The 15,236-nt window shown below is 62.8% G+C and overlaps 1 long non-coding RNA gene across 2 annotated transcripts; it reads left to right on the top strand.

Annotated features, from left to right (window-relative positions):
- On the top strand, window positions 1–12,211 carry LOC310887179. 2 transcript variants are annotated; one of them, XR_014575681.1, is made up of 3 exons: window positions 1–6,634; window positions 7,123–7,306; window positions 7,402–12,211. It is a non-coding gene; the product is annotated as an uncharacterized lncRNA (long non-coding RNA). The 2 variants fall into 2 exon arrangements; XR_014575682.1 differs by lacking the exon at window positions 1–6,634 and having other exon boundaries at window positions 6,641–7,306; window positions 7,402–7,589; window positions 8,013–12,211.
- Window positions 12,212–15,236: the final 3,025 nt, after the last annotated feature.

Raw genomic sequence — 15,236 nt, 5'->3', positions numbered from 1 at the left:
GAGCTTTCGTCTGCCCAGTCCTGCTCCTTCTCCACCGGTTCTGCTTGCAAGGAGCCCGTGAGTTCTCCTCTCTCTTGTTTCACCCTCCCTAAGAGCTCCTCCTGCGCCCTCCCTCACCCTGCTGCCTGCCAGGAGGGCTCCGTGCTGCAGGGGGTGAGACCTGGCAGGAGTAAATCCCCCGAGCCAACCCGCCTGTCCTGGCCGTGTCCAGACACACAGAGCCCACATCCAAACTCCCAAGCCCCCTCCATCCAAATGCCAAACTTCATGGGGAGGTGGCTGGGGTACCCTGAGCCGTGCAAGCTGCCCAGCCTCTCGACTGCTCCGTCAGTTCCTCAGAGACCTGCGCGGCCCATGGTGGAGCAGGAGGGATGCAGAATGGGGCAAAGCCCTCAGCAGGATGTTTTGTGCCCAAGGAGTTTGTGCCTGCGCAGTCCCAAGGCTTGAGCAAGGCTTTAGAGACATGGGCATCCTGAGCAGTGCCGCCAGGACCAGCACGGCTGCTGGGGGTTGCACTCGTAGCATGAGCAGAGCCATTTGAAAGCCACTTTGAAACCCCAGCAAATGGTCCAGAGGAGAAAAGGGGCAAGCCAACCCTGAGGCATGCCGTGAGGACATGCAGGTGCCTTTGGAGGACACCAGAGGTGAATTTTGGGTCCAGGCAGTGCTTGGTGCACGCCATACTGCCAGCCCCTTGCTGGGCAGGAGGGTGGGATGGAGCCTATGCTAACTGGGGCCACGAGGAGATTTGGGGCTGTTTCCTGAAGGGATGGGTCCCAGGACAGAGCAGGGACTGCCAGCCAAGGCTCACACTGGTGCTGGGTCCCGCCTGCTGGCCCTGTAACCCCAGAGGCTCTGCCAGGCGCTGGCTGCCCTAAGCTGCGCCAGCCCGGGCACGGCGCAGTGCCACCGGCACCCCGGGGCTGGCGGTTACTTTTCGGGTGACTAATGGCAAGTGCCCAGGTGACAAGGCTGGCACCGGTCCCCGAGGGCAGGCTGGGTTGGCTCGAGATGGAGATGTGAGTGGCAGAGCCCTGCTCCACGCCTGGCGCTGAGCCCCGGGGGCACAGCGCAGGGACGAGCAGGGGCAGCCCGGCAGGGTGCTCAGCGCACGGGGAGCAGAGCGCAGTCTGGCACCTCTGCTGGGTTTCCATCTCCCCAGGTGTTGTTGCCGTTCCTGTATTGCCAGCTCCCGAGCGAGAGGAGTTGAAGGAAACCGCAGCTCGGTGCTGAGACCAGATTTAGATCTTGCGGCTGCCGCAGGAAGCCCGCTCCGGGGCATCTTCCAGCACCTTGCACCCAGCCTGGAGCAGGCTCCCAAGCTGCCGGCTGCCCCTCTCAGACCCAGGCAGCATGCCTCACGCTTACCGAGGCTGCCTGCACTCCTGGGGCAGCCCCACGCTGGGGAAAGCGGTGGGTGAGCGTGCCTGGGGTGATGCACAGCAGGGTGCACAGAGCATGGCCACACTGCAGCGTGCCCGGCATCCCCCAGCAAGCAAAACTGGCAACGCAGAAGGGGACACGGCTCTGGGGCATCCCCCAGCAAGCAAACCAGTAAGGGGGAAGGGGGCACGGCTCTGGGGCTTATGTGGCTGAGCCAAAACCACCTGGCAGCCCTGGGTGCTATGCCCAGGGCAGCTCTGGGATCCCCTGAGGAGCCACGAGCCTCCCCACCTGGCCGGGAAACCGAGATCTGAGCCTGGGTGCCGCGTCCAAAGGCTGCTCACACCCTGCCCCGGGAGCCTTGGGCTGCTGGCGAGTTGCACAACGGGCAGGGCCCAGCCCTGGCACCTGCTCCGCGGCTGCCAGCCCTGGGGCGACCCAGCCCCATCCCCACAGCCCCCGCATCCCCTCCTGCCCAGGGGTGCTGTGGTGCACAGCCACGGGCAGGGCTGTGGAGCAGCCCAGGCGGTGACAGCTCCGGGGACCTCACCTGCGGCCAGCCCAGTGCCCTGTCCCCTCGGTCCTGGTGTCACCGTGCCCCGGGTGGGTGGCAGCACCATCCTGGCATGCTGCTCTTTTTGGAGGTGGTCAAAGGCACAGAGAGGGGCTGGGAGTGTCCCAGTGAGACTGGCCCCCCAGTGACGGAGGAGAGGGGTCCACGGGGCTCTGCCGAGCGGTGCTGCCGTCTGGGAGGTGCTGAGCCAAACTCTGCAAGCGGAGCAGGCGGCGTGCCTGCATTTTCCTCTCCGTGCCTCGTTTCGTGAGCTGTTTGCTCTGTGCTTTGGTACGAGGCATTTCCATCACCCAGCAGCTGGGCTGGCCCCTCTGCACACCTTAGGGTGCCTGGGGGAGAAGATTGGTGACCTTCCCGGGGTCTCCAGCTCTGAGACCCCTTCGGGAAGCTGCGCCCCCGAGACAAGTGCAGTGCATGATGTGCTCAGCCCCACGGAGGATATCCCCAACGCGTCCTCCCTCTTGCAGGCTTTTCGATAAACTGAATGATCTGCCTCCTCCCTGGAGGGGGAAACTGAGGCAGGGCACAGTGAGGACTCGCTCCCCTCTGCAGGCGGCACCAGGACCCTGCATGGTGCTGTGCTGCCCGCAGGTGCCCGCGGTGCAACTGCACGCAGGAAAAGGCAGCCTGGCCGTGCAGGGACAAAGAAAACGGAGCCGCCTGGGGCACGCGGTGGGTGACTCAGCCTCCACGGGTGGGGCGAAAGGTCCGGGCTTCACCAAAGCCAGCCTTTCGCAACTTGTTTACCAGGACGCAGGCAGCCTGTGACTTCCAGGAGGGGCAGCCCGGCCTCAGCCCCAAACCTGCTCGCCGGGCTCAGCCAGGCACAGGAGGGGCTGGGTCCCCAACCCGGCCTCGCTGGCTCGAGGCACGGAGCCTCGCCAGCAGCCTCCCGACGGGGCTGTGGGGGCTCTGCCTCTGCCCCTGCACGTGGGGAAGTGATGCACACGGTGCTGAGGTCAGGAAACAAGCTCCCAAAGCAGCCAAAAAATACCCGAGAGCTTCAAAAAGCAGCCCACAGGGAAGTGGTGGCGCATCGGAGTATGCGTCACCCCAGGGAGACGGGCAGAAATTTCCCTGCTTTCCCTACCCCATTGGCTAACCAGTGTCCCAACCCCATGGCGAGCCCCTGCCAGCCCCCCCGTACGTGTCCCAGGTGGGCAGGCATGGAGAGGGACGGACACGTCCCGGCTCACGGAAGGGTTTGGAGCAAAGCTCCCCGTTTGGAAACTCCGCGGAGCAAAGCCAAGGACAACAGGTCCAAGTAATGTTTTACTCCGTTTCAACATTTTGTGGAGCTTGGGACGGGAAATGCTGGTCAGAGGCAGAAAGTACCAATATTTTGTTCTGCAGTGAGCTGGGATGGGCGGCGTCTGGTGGGGGCCACGTCCTGGCAGTCCCCAGCTGGTGAATTCGGCTGCGCTGTTGCAGCACCACCGGGGATGAACGCCCAACAGCAAGGGTTCGCCACCAGCACTCGTGCAGCCCCCTGAGCCTGGGAATGCCAGCCCCTGGGCTGCAGCTCCTGGCACACGGGGTCCCCAAGGGAAAAAGGGCTTTGGGGCCATCCTGGAAATCCCAGGCACTTTTGGCAGGGCTATGTCTATCCCTGCTGCACTGGACGTGGGGCACTGCAGAGCGATGCCGCTTGCAGGTCACACCTGACCAGCGAGGCCCCTCTGTCACGCTGCCAAAATAACGATTTTCCAGCACTTGGCCTCAAATCGCAGCTCCCAGTTAACCCAGCTGGGTGCTGGGAATGGCTCCCTAGAGAAAACCCCGTGTGCGCCCCTGTCCCGCCGGCCTCTTGCTGGCAGCTTTCCATCGCGTGACTTGTGCCAGCCCCAGCGCCAGCGGCTGGGAAGGGACCTGTGCCACTGCTCTGTCCCCGGGGCATTTATTGGCATTTATTGCCCACCCTGCACGGTCACCAGCCGAGGTCCAGGCTGGCAGCAGCTCACGCCGCGGGCACAAACCGGCGTTCCCAGCCTGGCACAGCAGCAGTGAGGGCAGATAGGCAGCTGGGCAATGCTTGCTGCTGCTGGAGACGGTGCAAAGCGTCCGTGCCAAGGCTGGGCACTGCTGCTGACACCTGCTGCGGCTGCCCGGGGAGGGCTCAGCACCTCCGCTGCCCCGCGGGCACCCGCTCCTCCCCGCCGGTGCCCGAGCTTTCACCCCAGCTCCTCCGCTGCCCCAGCGCCGCAGCAGGAACGTCGGGGAGGGCAGGGCCCGCAGATGAAAGAGAAACGTCTGCACCCACCCCATGCCAGGAATATCTGCCCGCAGGGTGTGTGCTCCGTGGGCACGGCTGCTCCTACATCAGCTGCTTCGCGGAGACGGGGCCCCAACACGGATAGGGGGCCCCATCCAGCCCGGCCCCTAGCCCCTTCCCCTCCTGGTGCTGTGCCCGTGGCTGCCCTGCCTTGGCACGGGAGGACCCACAGCCTCCCCGGTGCAGCAGGACCAAGCAGCTTTTGGCTCCCATGGGTTACAAAACTTGTGCCCAAACCGATGGGGTCAGAGGGTGTCCGGGGAGGAGCCGCGCAGCACATCCCAGGGCTGTAAAGCGGTGACGCAGCTCCTCTGCTGCTCCTGTTTTCCCACTCGTGTGACTTTCCCCCCCCGCCACGGCCTCTCCCTGGGGCCAGCAGGCAGGAGCGGGTGACGACATGATGGGTGGCTGCCACCTGCCCCGGGCTGCCACCGCCCCGCGGTGGCATGGGGACGCATGGGGAGGGGGGCACGAGGAGGGGGTGGGGAGGGCTGCGCTCCCCCCTGGGCCAGAAAATGGTCATGGCGGGGCAAATTGGGGCTGGGGTCTCACCCTGAGACCCCCAGACTTGAGTCTCTTCTCTCTCCATCCTTGTTTAATGATGCCCCCCGTTTGGTACCTGCTCTCCTCCCGAAACCGCCCCGCCAGCAGCAGCTTGGGGGGCTCTGGCAGACGGCACCCCCCCGAGGTACCCCTGGCCCTCCAGCCGGCTTCGGGTCTGAAATTAAGTTTTATTTCAATTATCGTATCCATAACGGCGAGGGACAGAGCAGGCACAACAAAAATAACCAGTTTCTACGGCAACCAGGAATCGGGTGGAATCGTCTCCTTGGAGAGAGCGCCGTCCCCATCGGTCCCCAGCCCGGTGACACCGCAGATCTGTGACACAGGGGATGCACAGGGGGGGTTGGGGGTGTGCTTTGGCCACAAAAAGGATGTGAAAGGACCCAGGTGGTGTGGAGCAGAGGCTGCCATGAGCAGGATCCCTCCCCTCCGAGCCCTGCCAGCCTCCGAGCACCTTCCCTCCCCCGGCTTGGTGCCGTCCCGGGAGGAATTTCAGCAGTTTCGCAGCTGGAGGAGCAGGACAGGGACCTGCCCTCTCTCGGCCCGTGAGTCACCGCCCGTCCTGCACCACCCGCAGCGTTTTGCCACGGATGAGTGGCAAAAAAAACCACAACAAACAAAACAAAACAAAACAAAACGAAGCCCTGGTCCCGTGCTCTCGCCAGCACTGCTCACCCGGCCGCACTGGGGCAGGGATGGCGGTCCCGCGTGGGGAGCTCGCTGGGGGGTCCAGCAGCCCGTGATCTCTGGGGGAAGGCAAGGCGTGCTCCTCGTTCCTCCGTGGGAATAACCACCCGGGGGGCTGCGCCGGGTGGTCCCGCACCCATCCCCGGAGCAGGCGGAGGGAGGCCAGGTGCCCCGGGGCAGCTCACGGAACCACACGAAGCCTCCGTGCCCACTGCTGAGCCTCAGCCCTGGAGGCTCTGTCGTGGGACGTGGGCTTGGGCTGCCCTGTTGGGAGCAGGGCTGGTGGGACACATCGACCCCAAGAGCGGCCTCCAGCCTCAAACCTTCACCAGGTTCGCCTCCAGAAGCCTCCAGGGTCTCTTCCACCGACCTCAGCCCCAGGAAGAGGTCACCACAGAGGTTGAGGAGGCTCCGCTGGGACCCGAGCTCCGGCTGGCAGTGCTCAGAGCAGGGCTGGTGGGACACATCGACCCCAAGAAGTGCCTCCAGCCTCAACTCTTGACCGGCCTCAGCCTCCAGAAGCCTCCAGGGTCTCTTCCACCGACCTCAGCCCCAGGAAGAGGTCACCACAGAGGGTGCGGAGGCTCCGTTGGGACGTGGGCTTGGGCTGCCCCGCTCAGAGCAGGGCTGGTGGGACACGGGGGGGGGACCCCAAGAGGAGGCTCCAGCCTCAGCCCTTGACCAGCCTCATGCTCCAGGAGCCTCCGCAGTCTCCTCGCCGGCCTCGGCCTCCCCGAGGGAGGCACCCCGGGGTCACGTGACCCCGGTAATTTCCATTTTGGCTGCTCTGACGTCATTTTTAATTATTTTTTTTTCTGTCCCAGCAGTGATTTTGCTCGCTGGGCCAACCCTTCGGTAACCTGGAGGCTCCCAGCCAGGTCCAATCAGAACGCAGCTCGGGGGGTGAGGGGCGGGCTCTGATTGGCTGCTTGGGGCTCTCCTGAGTGCTGATGGTGAGAGCTGGGCTCTGATTGGCTGCCCTGGTCCCTCCTGAGCGCTCATTGGTGGAGCTTGGATCCTGCTGCTGGGGGCAGCTGGGGGCAGCACCCATGGGTGGCGAATGAGGCGGGGAGCCTGGGGGGCAGGGGGGGGTCCCGTGGGGCAGAGAGGGAGCCTGCCCCTGCCTTGTCTCATGGGCATGGACTGGGACCAGGGTGAGACCAGGCACGGGGGTGGGACACCCATGGGTGCTGGTGGGACCCCTGTGGGGTGATGGGGGGACACCCATGGGTGCTGGTGGGACACCCATGGGTGCTGGTGGGACCCCTGTGGGTGCTGGTGGGACCCCTGTAGGGTGTAGGGGGGACACCCATGGGTGCTGGTGGGACACCCATGGATGCTGGTGGGACACCCATGGGTGCTAATGGGACCCCCCCCATGGAAGCTGGTGAGACACCTGTGGGTGCTGGTGGGACACCTGTAGGGTGATGGAGGGACACCTGTGGGAGCTGGTGGGACACCTGTGGGGTGCTGCTGGGATCCCTGTGGGAGCTGGTGGGACCCCCATGGATGCTGGTGGGACACCCATGGGTGCTGGAGGGACACCTGTAGGAGCTGGTGGGATCCCCGTGGGTGCTGGTGGGACCCCCGTGGGAGCTACCAGATGTGTGCTGACCTAGCTGCCGGTCCTCTGGCACCATAGGGGCTTCCTGGGGCTCTCGGTGCTCTGGTTAAGGACCCCCGGGGGGCTCAGCTGCTGCCCTCCGCCTCCAGAGAGGCCCCCAAAGCCGAAATCACTCCGGCTCATCCCTGTAGCCCGGCGCTGATCCCCTCCATGAGGCTCCCCTGGGATCCCACAGGGTCTGGTGCGCTCCCCTCGCCTCTGGGTGAGAAGGTTTCTCTGGGTGAAGGTCCTGCTTTTTTTTTTTCTCCTTTCATGCAAACTAATGTGTTCTGAGTTTCTTTTTTTTTCCCATTCGAGGCACCTGTCCTGACCTCGCTGTGCAGAGCCCAGCCCGGGAAGCTCCCCAGCTCCCCTGCAGCACCGGGGCTCACCGCCGGTGCCTTTCGCCTTCCCTCCCAGTGAACCCCACCTCTCGTTGGCTCCAGCCCTTTTGGCAGGCAACCACCATCTGTGTACTTAAAAAATGTTTGAATGTTAGTTCGAATGTAAGTTTTCATGCCTTTAGCAAGTCGTTCCTCAAAAAAAAAAAAAAAAAAATGTTTTGGCTCGCCTTCCTGTGGTTTCGCGTTTCACTTGCCCCCATTTCTGCTCCGTGCTGCTCGCCGTGTTTGGACACGGTTATAACTTAATCAAAGATATCGCTTTACTTCCAGCAGGCTCCTGCGCTTGCTTTTAAAAAACATTTGCTATAATACTGCTAGAATCTCTTTGGACAAACAGTGTACATTTACTGAGTGCCTCCAGTACCACCTCTGCGTAATTCCGTGCTATCAGCAGACATTTTGCTCTTTTGGTGGCCTCTTTAATTGCTTAATTTCCTTGTTTTCTCAGTTTCTTGATTTTAATTGAGTCCGTCTTGCACGTAAATATTTCTGCGGATTTTACAGCGCTGTTTTTTTCTGTCCTAGGACATCGTCGTGGCCATCAGAGCCACATTTTGGGCTGGGCTCAGTGCCCTGCTTGTAGAGCCCTGTAACAGAAAGGCTAAAATGGGGATGGATGAAGCGTGCATGTGGGAACGGCCGGGTGTGAAAGCACCATGAGAAACCCTAAAGAGGAAATCATGAGAGTGGCCTACGCTGATAACCAGGGCCACGATCACCATCGGGCATCCCTCTTGTAGGGGGACGTGAGCAAGGCTCGGAGGCCAAAGCAGCCGCCGTGGAAATGGCTTAATTCTTAAAGGGCGTCAAAACCTGTCCTCGCCTTTATTGCCAGCAATAAAGAGGTGCCCCCGCCCGCTGGCGTGGCCTTGGAGGGTCCCCTGGGGGGGTCCCACACCTGGCTGGCAGGAGCTACCTGCACGCCCTCGCTGCAGGGACCTGGGGTCGGTAGGGAAAGGGGTGCCCGAGGGGTGCGTGCACACAGAGGGGCGGAGGTGCCCGTGACCGCGATGCCGTGCAGGGGAAGAGGTCCACAAAAGACCCTGGTCCTCCCCCCCCGGCAGCGTGGTGACAGGTTGGTGTCCTTCCCCTGCCACCCCATCCGCCTGCATTCCTGCGGGCTGACTCAGGGGCGTGCAGACACCACCTACCCTGCCCAGCAGTGCGGGAGGGCGCCGCTCCTCCTCCGGGCGCAGCAGGGGCAGGATTCGGCCATCCGAGGCCATGAAATCGTTTGGGACGGTGGGTACGGTCCTGGCTTCAAGCTCGGACCATCGCACAGGTCTCCTTGCTCCACCAGGAGGAGGAGGAGGGTCCCCCTCTGGGTCTGGGCACTGCTCTTCGCTCTCGCAACTCCCCCGGGGCTCCTCTCCCAGGGGGATGCTGGGCACGGACCCCCCTGCGGGACCCCATCTAGCATCCTTGAACAGACAGGAATAAAAGTGAGAAAATCGTGACAGAGAAAAGTAATTTCAGCAAACTGCTATTTTTTAAAAAGCACATCAAAGTAGGTGCCCAGAGGTGTGTTTGGGTTGGGGGCCGGATGTGTGTCTGTATGCCAGTGGGCAGCGAAAGGCATCGTAGACCAAAAACCGTGCTGGAGCTCGGAAATAGCAGCCCTGTCCCCAAGTGCCAGGGACCATTTGGGACTGAAACCGAAGTAGGAATTGTCTCCAGGGAGCTCCCGACCCCTGTGGCACCGATCGGCCGGGGCTGGTGGGAGCGGAGCAGAACCGCAGTGCTGCGGGAGAAGCCACGACTGCCCTCCGAGCGTGTGGCAGAGCCCGAGCCAGGCCTCGGTGGCAGGGGATTTCTGTTTTAAACAAAGCCGACTCAGTCTCTCACCCTTCCCTCCCGACCTCCCTCCCTCGCAGGGTGTTTGCCCAAGGGGCACGGCCAGCTCTGAGCTGCGGCACGTTGGGTGCAGGATGCCCGCAGGATGCCCGCAGCCCCGCTGCGTCCCGCGGGATCCTCCAGGCAGGTCGGGGACAGGACTTGCACAGGCATCAGTGGTTATTCGGGCAGGATCTTTTATCTCCAAACCTTGCTCACCTCGCCCTCCACAAGACTCAGGCAGCGCAGCCGCTTTTCGCCTGTGCTTCCTCATTTTGGGTACCTTTTTGGCTGCTGTAGGGTCGGGATGGAGGGAGACACGGGGCGTGCGTCGGCACCATCGCCCTGCCCTGAGCACTCGGAGCTCCTGAGTTAGTGGGGTCAGTGCATTTCTCAGTGCTTATCAGCCTGCCGGGGTCACTGGTCCCACTGGTTACCAACAAAGGCCACTCACATAACCCCTGCCCTGGTGCTTCTCCTGGCGCTTTCACGTTGGGATGTTCCATCCACGTTTCAGACCAGTTTTAACATTTTATTTACAGTCTCTGTGCCCCGATCCTGCCAAGATCCTGCTCTGCACTCAGCAGTTCTGGGTGCAACATGCTATCTGCAGGTTGGTCCACTGAAATCCATCCAGGCAGTTTTGCTCTTTGATAAAGAACATTTGTGGTGCCACAGAAAGCTGCTCTGCACAACAGGAGGCACGTTTAATGGTGCTAGGGCTGGTCCGAGATTCTGTCCAAAGCAAAAAAATCTCCAAGTAAGGTTTGGCAGTTTGGGTTGCAGAAGATGGGAGCTGCCTTGACCAAGGAGGTGTTTTAAGAACATTTTCAGGGCAGTTCTAGGTTAAGATGTACTTCGAACGATCTCCATCCTTGCTTCATTTGGAAAATGTCCTATTAAAATCTGGAGCTGGTTTCCTCACCATTTTATTTCTAAACCCAGCGCCGTTTGGTGCAACCTGCAGCTGCGCCGTGCCACCGAGTGGCTCAGGTGGTGGAAGGGACGTCCTCCCCGGCGCTTTTCCCACAGTGTCCGTCCCCGCTGCGTCCTGGCACCGCCGGCAGCACCACCGCCGGTCTGGCACCCTGCCCTCCGCCCGCCCCGAGCCTGGCACGGCGCTGGCTCACACACCTTCCTCCCTGCAGCACCTTATCTGCCAGGCGGCCCCAGATGTTCCCACATTTTGTGATTTGTTGGTTGCTTTTTTTTTTTTTTTAGCCACAACCCGGAGCTTGCAGTAGCCTGGGCACATGGGGTAGGGGTGGCTCTGCGCCTTCCTCCCCTCTCTGGGGCTCACGCAGCAACCTGCAGACAATGCGGTGCCGTGCCACGGATGGTGCTGGTGGGACGTCACCAGTCGGACCCCGCTGTCTCTCTGTCCCACGTCCCCTCTGCCTTTGCTCTGTGCTGGCAGCCCCAGGTTTGCTCCCATGCAGTGAATTCAGGGAAAGTGCTTGCGTTTCTGCGTGACCCCGCAAAGAGGGAGAGACCCTCCAGGCTGGGCAGGACTTTGTGCCCCATGAGCTGACTGCTCATGGCTCTGCTCTGGTCCCAGCACCTGCAGCTGGTGCTTGGGGACACGGTTCAGTGGGTGACATCGGTGGTAGGGGATGGCTGGACCAGATGATCTGGGAGGGATTTTCCACCCCTGATGATTCTGTGACTCTATGAGCCAGCGGAGCAGCTCCCGGCGAGCAGGACACGGCAGGCAGCAGCCCGTGCCCGTGGCCACGAGCACCTTGCTGCCAGGGGACAGGGCCAGAGGGGCGAGGAGTCAGCCACCATCCCCAGAAGTGTTCCTTGGAGCTAGACAGCTTCTCCCTGGGGGCAATGGCCCAAATCCTGGCGGAGCCGGGATGCCTATCAGCCGAGCTGTTAAGCCTTTTGGCAGCTGCCTCGGCGAGGTGTGAGTAACCAAAAGATATCCCCCGCCTACAGTCACGAGTGCTGGGCAGGAGCACGGGCAGGCTATCAGCCCCACGCTGCAATTACTGCTGCATCACCCGTGGGCCAGCTGGGCTCGCGTCATGCTGCCACACCTGGCAGATACCGGCAGGATGGGGCCGTCACCTGGTGACTCAGGGCCACCGGCGCCGGAGGCGCTGACCTGGATCTCAGGGAGAGCATCTTGCGAGCTGCTGCCTCGCTGCAGCCTGGAGAAACCCCAGCACGTCATGGGCTGCTGGCTGGCGGCACTGTGGGTCGGTGTCTCGGTGCTGAGCAGCTCTCCGCGCAGGGCTGAGTCACGAGAGAGCAAGGGAGAGCTGCGCAGGGCGCCTGGGGTTTTCTCCGTCTGGGAGGGAGGCTTTGCCTTCCCCCTACCTGTATCATCCAGCATCCTCTGAGCTGCTGCTCAGCACCACATCCCTGTGGAACAGAGTCTTTCAGGCAAAGGCTCGGGGCTTTTCCATCCTGAGCCGGGTCTGTAGGCACCTTCAGAGCACTCAGTGCCGATCCCGTGTGTCTCCGGCACCTCGGAGGGGTCCTGCGCACCCCATCACCTGCGTGTGGCCACACAGCACCGGCACAGCCCCAGCACAGCGCTGCCAACAGGCACCAATCCTGCAGGGCAGGGCACGGACAGGTGATGGCTGTGTCCCCCGCCATGAGCTCCTCCCTACTTCTTTGGTGCCAGCGATGAGAACGGGACCGGCTCCGAGGGACACCCGTGGCACCTGAGGTCTAGCAGTGCCCCTGCTGGCTCCAGCAAAGGCTCCTCTGGGTCCATTGGGGCTGGGAGGGGGGTTTCTGGCTTATTCCCACCCTGATTCAGGTATGGGGTGCCCTGGGGATGCAGCCGTGCCCCTGCGGCTGGGACATCTCAGGTGGAGGACAGGTTCCTGAGGCCACTGTGCCGAGCTGGTGGCCTGGGAGGTGACAGCACAGAGAGCCCCCCAGCACCGGGGGGGCTTGGAGAAGGGGAGGGCTTCTTGGGCAGAGGGTCTCCAGCCCCGGCCCTCATTTGCATGCTCACAGAGCAGGGAATTTCCCCATTTTTTTCCGTCAGCAAGCAGCCGAACTTTCTGCAGGGTGACCTTCGTCCCCACCCAGGGTGGGGCGACCGCAGCAGCTGCCAAATGTCACCGCGGTGCTCCGCTCCCCGCCGGCACTCTGGGGGCAAATCCCCCTGCCTGGGGCTCAGCAGGGCTGTGGGCAGCCCAGGGCACGGTCAGGACCCTCCCCAGCACCCTCACAGCACTGGCTTGGTGCACAGCGAGCAAGCAGACCCCCCCTCAGCCCTGCGTGTCCCCAGGGTCCCCAGGTTGGCAGCGCCCCGCAGGCCGGGGCGCACGGCGGTGCTGGCTCTGCAGGGACTGGTGGCAGCCACCAGTGAGGACGGACAGTTCTGGGGATGCTCAGCACCTCACAGCATCAGGACCCCGGTGCCGTGGTGAGGAGCCACTTGGTTTGAAGGGAAACGGGGGGCAACCAGGAGAGGCAGCTCAGGAGACCGAGCCTGGATTTGGGGGGGGGGGCTCTGAATGGCAGCATGGAGATCTGTGTCCCCCCTGCGAGCTGCTCGCTGCCAGGTCCCCCTGGGTGCACCACGGCCCCTCACACAGCTCCAGGTCCGTCTGTGCCCAGCGTTGGGCACGGCCCCATCCTGCAGGGACAGTGCCACCAGGCCCCCTGCCAGCCCCGTGGCACTCAGGCACCAAGCCACGGTGTTCCCAGTAAGCACAAACCCCAGGATCATAAAATTATTAGGGTGGAAAAGTTCAGGATCACCAAGTCCCACCACCAACCTGACCTACCGAGTCCCATCACTAACCCACGTCCCTCGGTGCCACGTCCACATCTCTTAAATACCTCCAGGGACGGGGACTCCCCCACCTCCCTGGGCAGCCCGTTCCGATGCCCGACCCCGCTCTGCGTGAAGAAATTCTGCCCCATATCCAAGCTAGACCTCCCCTGGCACCACTTCAGACTGTTTCCCCATATCCTATCACTTTTGCTCCCTGACCTTGGCCGGTTCGAGCAGCACACGGGAGGCAGCCAGCGCCGTGCTCGCACAGCACCACAGGGCTGCTCAGCACCCATCCTCCTGCGGGCAGGTGATTTTCCATCAGGGCTTCCCAGCGCTGGGGCAGGCACCAGGGTTGCAATCGCAGGGCACCCACGCCGCCTCTCCCTCTGCCGACACCGGTGGGGATGGCAGCGGTGGCCTTGCACCGTCCCCTTGCCCCTTTGGGAGCCCCACGGCCCCGGCTGCGCCCTGCGCCCCGGGGGGTTTTAGCCCCCACGCTTGGGGAGGAGCCAGGACTTCACCGGTGATGTCCCCGAGGATTTAGGAGGGGATGCTGTGAGAGTTCCCCAAATCCCAGCTCTGTACAGCTCGGAAGCCCCCAGCTGCAGCGTGGCACAGCCTGAGCAGGGGACGCAGCAGCTCGGGAGCCCGAGGTTTTACCCAGAGCAGGGAAAAATGAGGGGTCACCAGAAGAGTCAGAGGCACCGAGCTGAAGCAAATGGAGAGACCACCTTCCCCCCCCAAAAAAACGAAGGTAGAGGGTTTGAAGATGGCCTATTTTCTGCAAGGACCTCGGTTTTGCTCCCAGTCGCAGCTGTGCACTTGTGAGCCCTCCTGCCTGCGGAGGGGATTGGAGGGCAGAGAGCCAAGCGGGCATGGACAAAGGGGCCGAGCTCGGCACCTCCCCGAGCAGCCTCTCACTGCTTCCAGGACACGGCTCATTTTATTGCCCTGGCAAATATTGTCTTTTCCCTAAGCTGAACTCGCCTTGGGCTGTCAGTTCCTCCCCCTGGACACAAAGCGACCGCCCCGCTGCTAACAGAAAGGCCGATAAAATGCCTCCTGGTGCAGGCAGCACGGCCCCTGCCCCGCAGAGAACCCGGCCACCCCCAGGCAGCCCCGGCAGCTCCTGCTCAAAGAAATCCCCCTCGCCCTCCTGGTTTCCCCGCTGCGGAACCAGGCTGAGCCTTCACATCACGCCTTAATGCGGCTCCTGGTGGGAACGCTGCCCGCGGGGAGGAGGAGGAGAGCCGGCGGCCCCGCGGGTTTGCTCTGCACGAGCTCATGGGGAGGAGACGGGGGAGCCATGGGCAGCTTGTGGAAGCCTTCCACGGTTCCTGAGCAGCTGGAGAAGCTGCTCCAACATCGCTGCTTCACCCCAAAAAAATCACCCAGCTTCTGGGCCGAGCCACCAGCGTGCAGGGTGGGCGCTGCCAGGACCCCGATGGGAACGCCAAGCATCCCGCAGCGAGGTGGGCTCAGTACACATGGGGTTAATCCAGACACACGGAGCAGGGTCTCGGCCGCCAGCAGTGAGACCAGGGGGAATGGGGGCTGTAGTCGTGCTGCTGCCCACCGCAGGGCGTCCCCACCCATGCCCACCTCCAGCAGCCCCGTGTCCGCAGCCCCACGTCCACGCTCAGCAGCTGTGCCTGCACCAGCCCCATCTGTGTTTGCCGTGTCCCTTCCCTGCCCTCTCCTCACTTTCCTAAGAAGCAAGCACATCACCGTGAGGGCGCAGGGCAGACGTGCCCAACCCCCTGTTGCTGCTTTGCTCCCGTGGAGGCTGGAGGTGCAAACAACAGGGAGCCCTTTTCCTCCTCTCAGGAAGCGTTTGGGTCTCGCCTGCCCCCCGGCCACCCCAGCAAGAGGGGACGCGTGAGGTGCCACCAGGCGGGTGGGTGACAGCAGGTGGGTCGCTGCTCAGGTCTGCTGTGCTCCTGACGAGAGCAGAGCACGAGGTGGATGGCTTCGGGATGTCCCAGAGGCTTTGGGGAGGCTGCTCGGCAGTGACATGGCTCGGCACGATGGTGTGGCCCCTGGTGGCCGAGCAGCAGGCACATGGCCGCATGAAGGAGACCCCCAGGGCTCCGTCTGATGCACGCCACAAGGAGCTTGTCCCTCCTGCTCATCTCTCTGCAAACAGCTCGGCATCGCTCAGCGAT

Source organism: Anser anser (assembly GCF_964211835.1).
Source record: "Anser anser genome assembly, chromosome: 27".
NCBI classification, from domain to species: Eukaryota; Metazoa; Chordata; class Aves; order Anseriformes; family Anatidae; genus Anser; species Anser anser.
The sequence above is the reverse complement of the archived record's forward strand: the minus strand, read 5'-3'. Positions and strand labels throughout refer to the sequence as shown.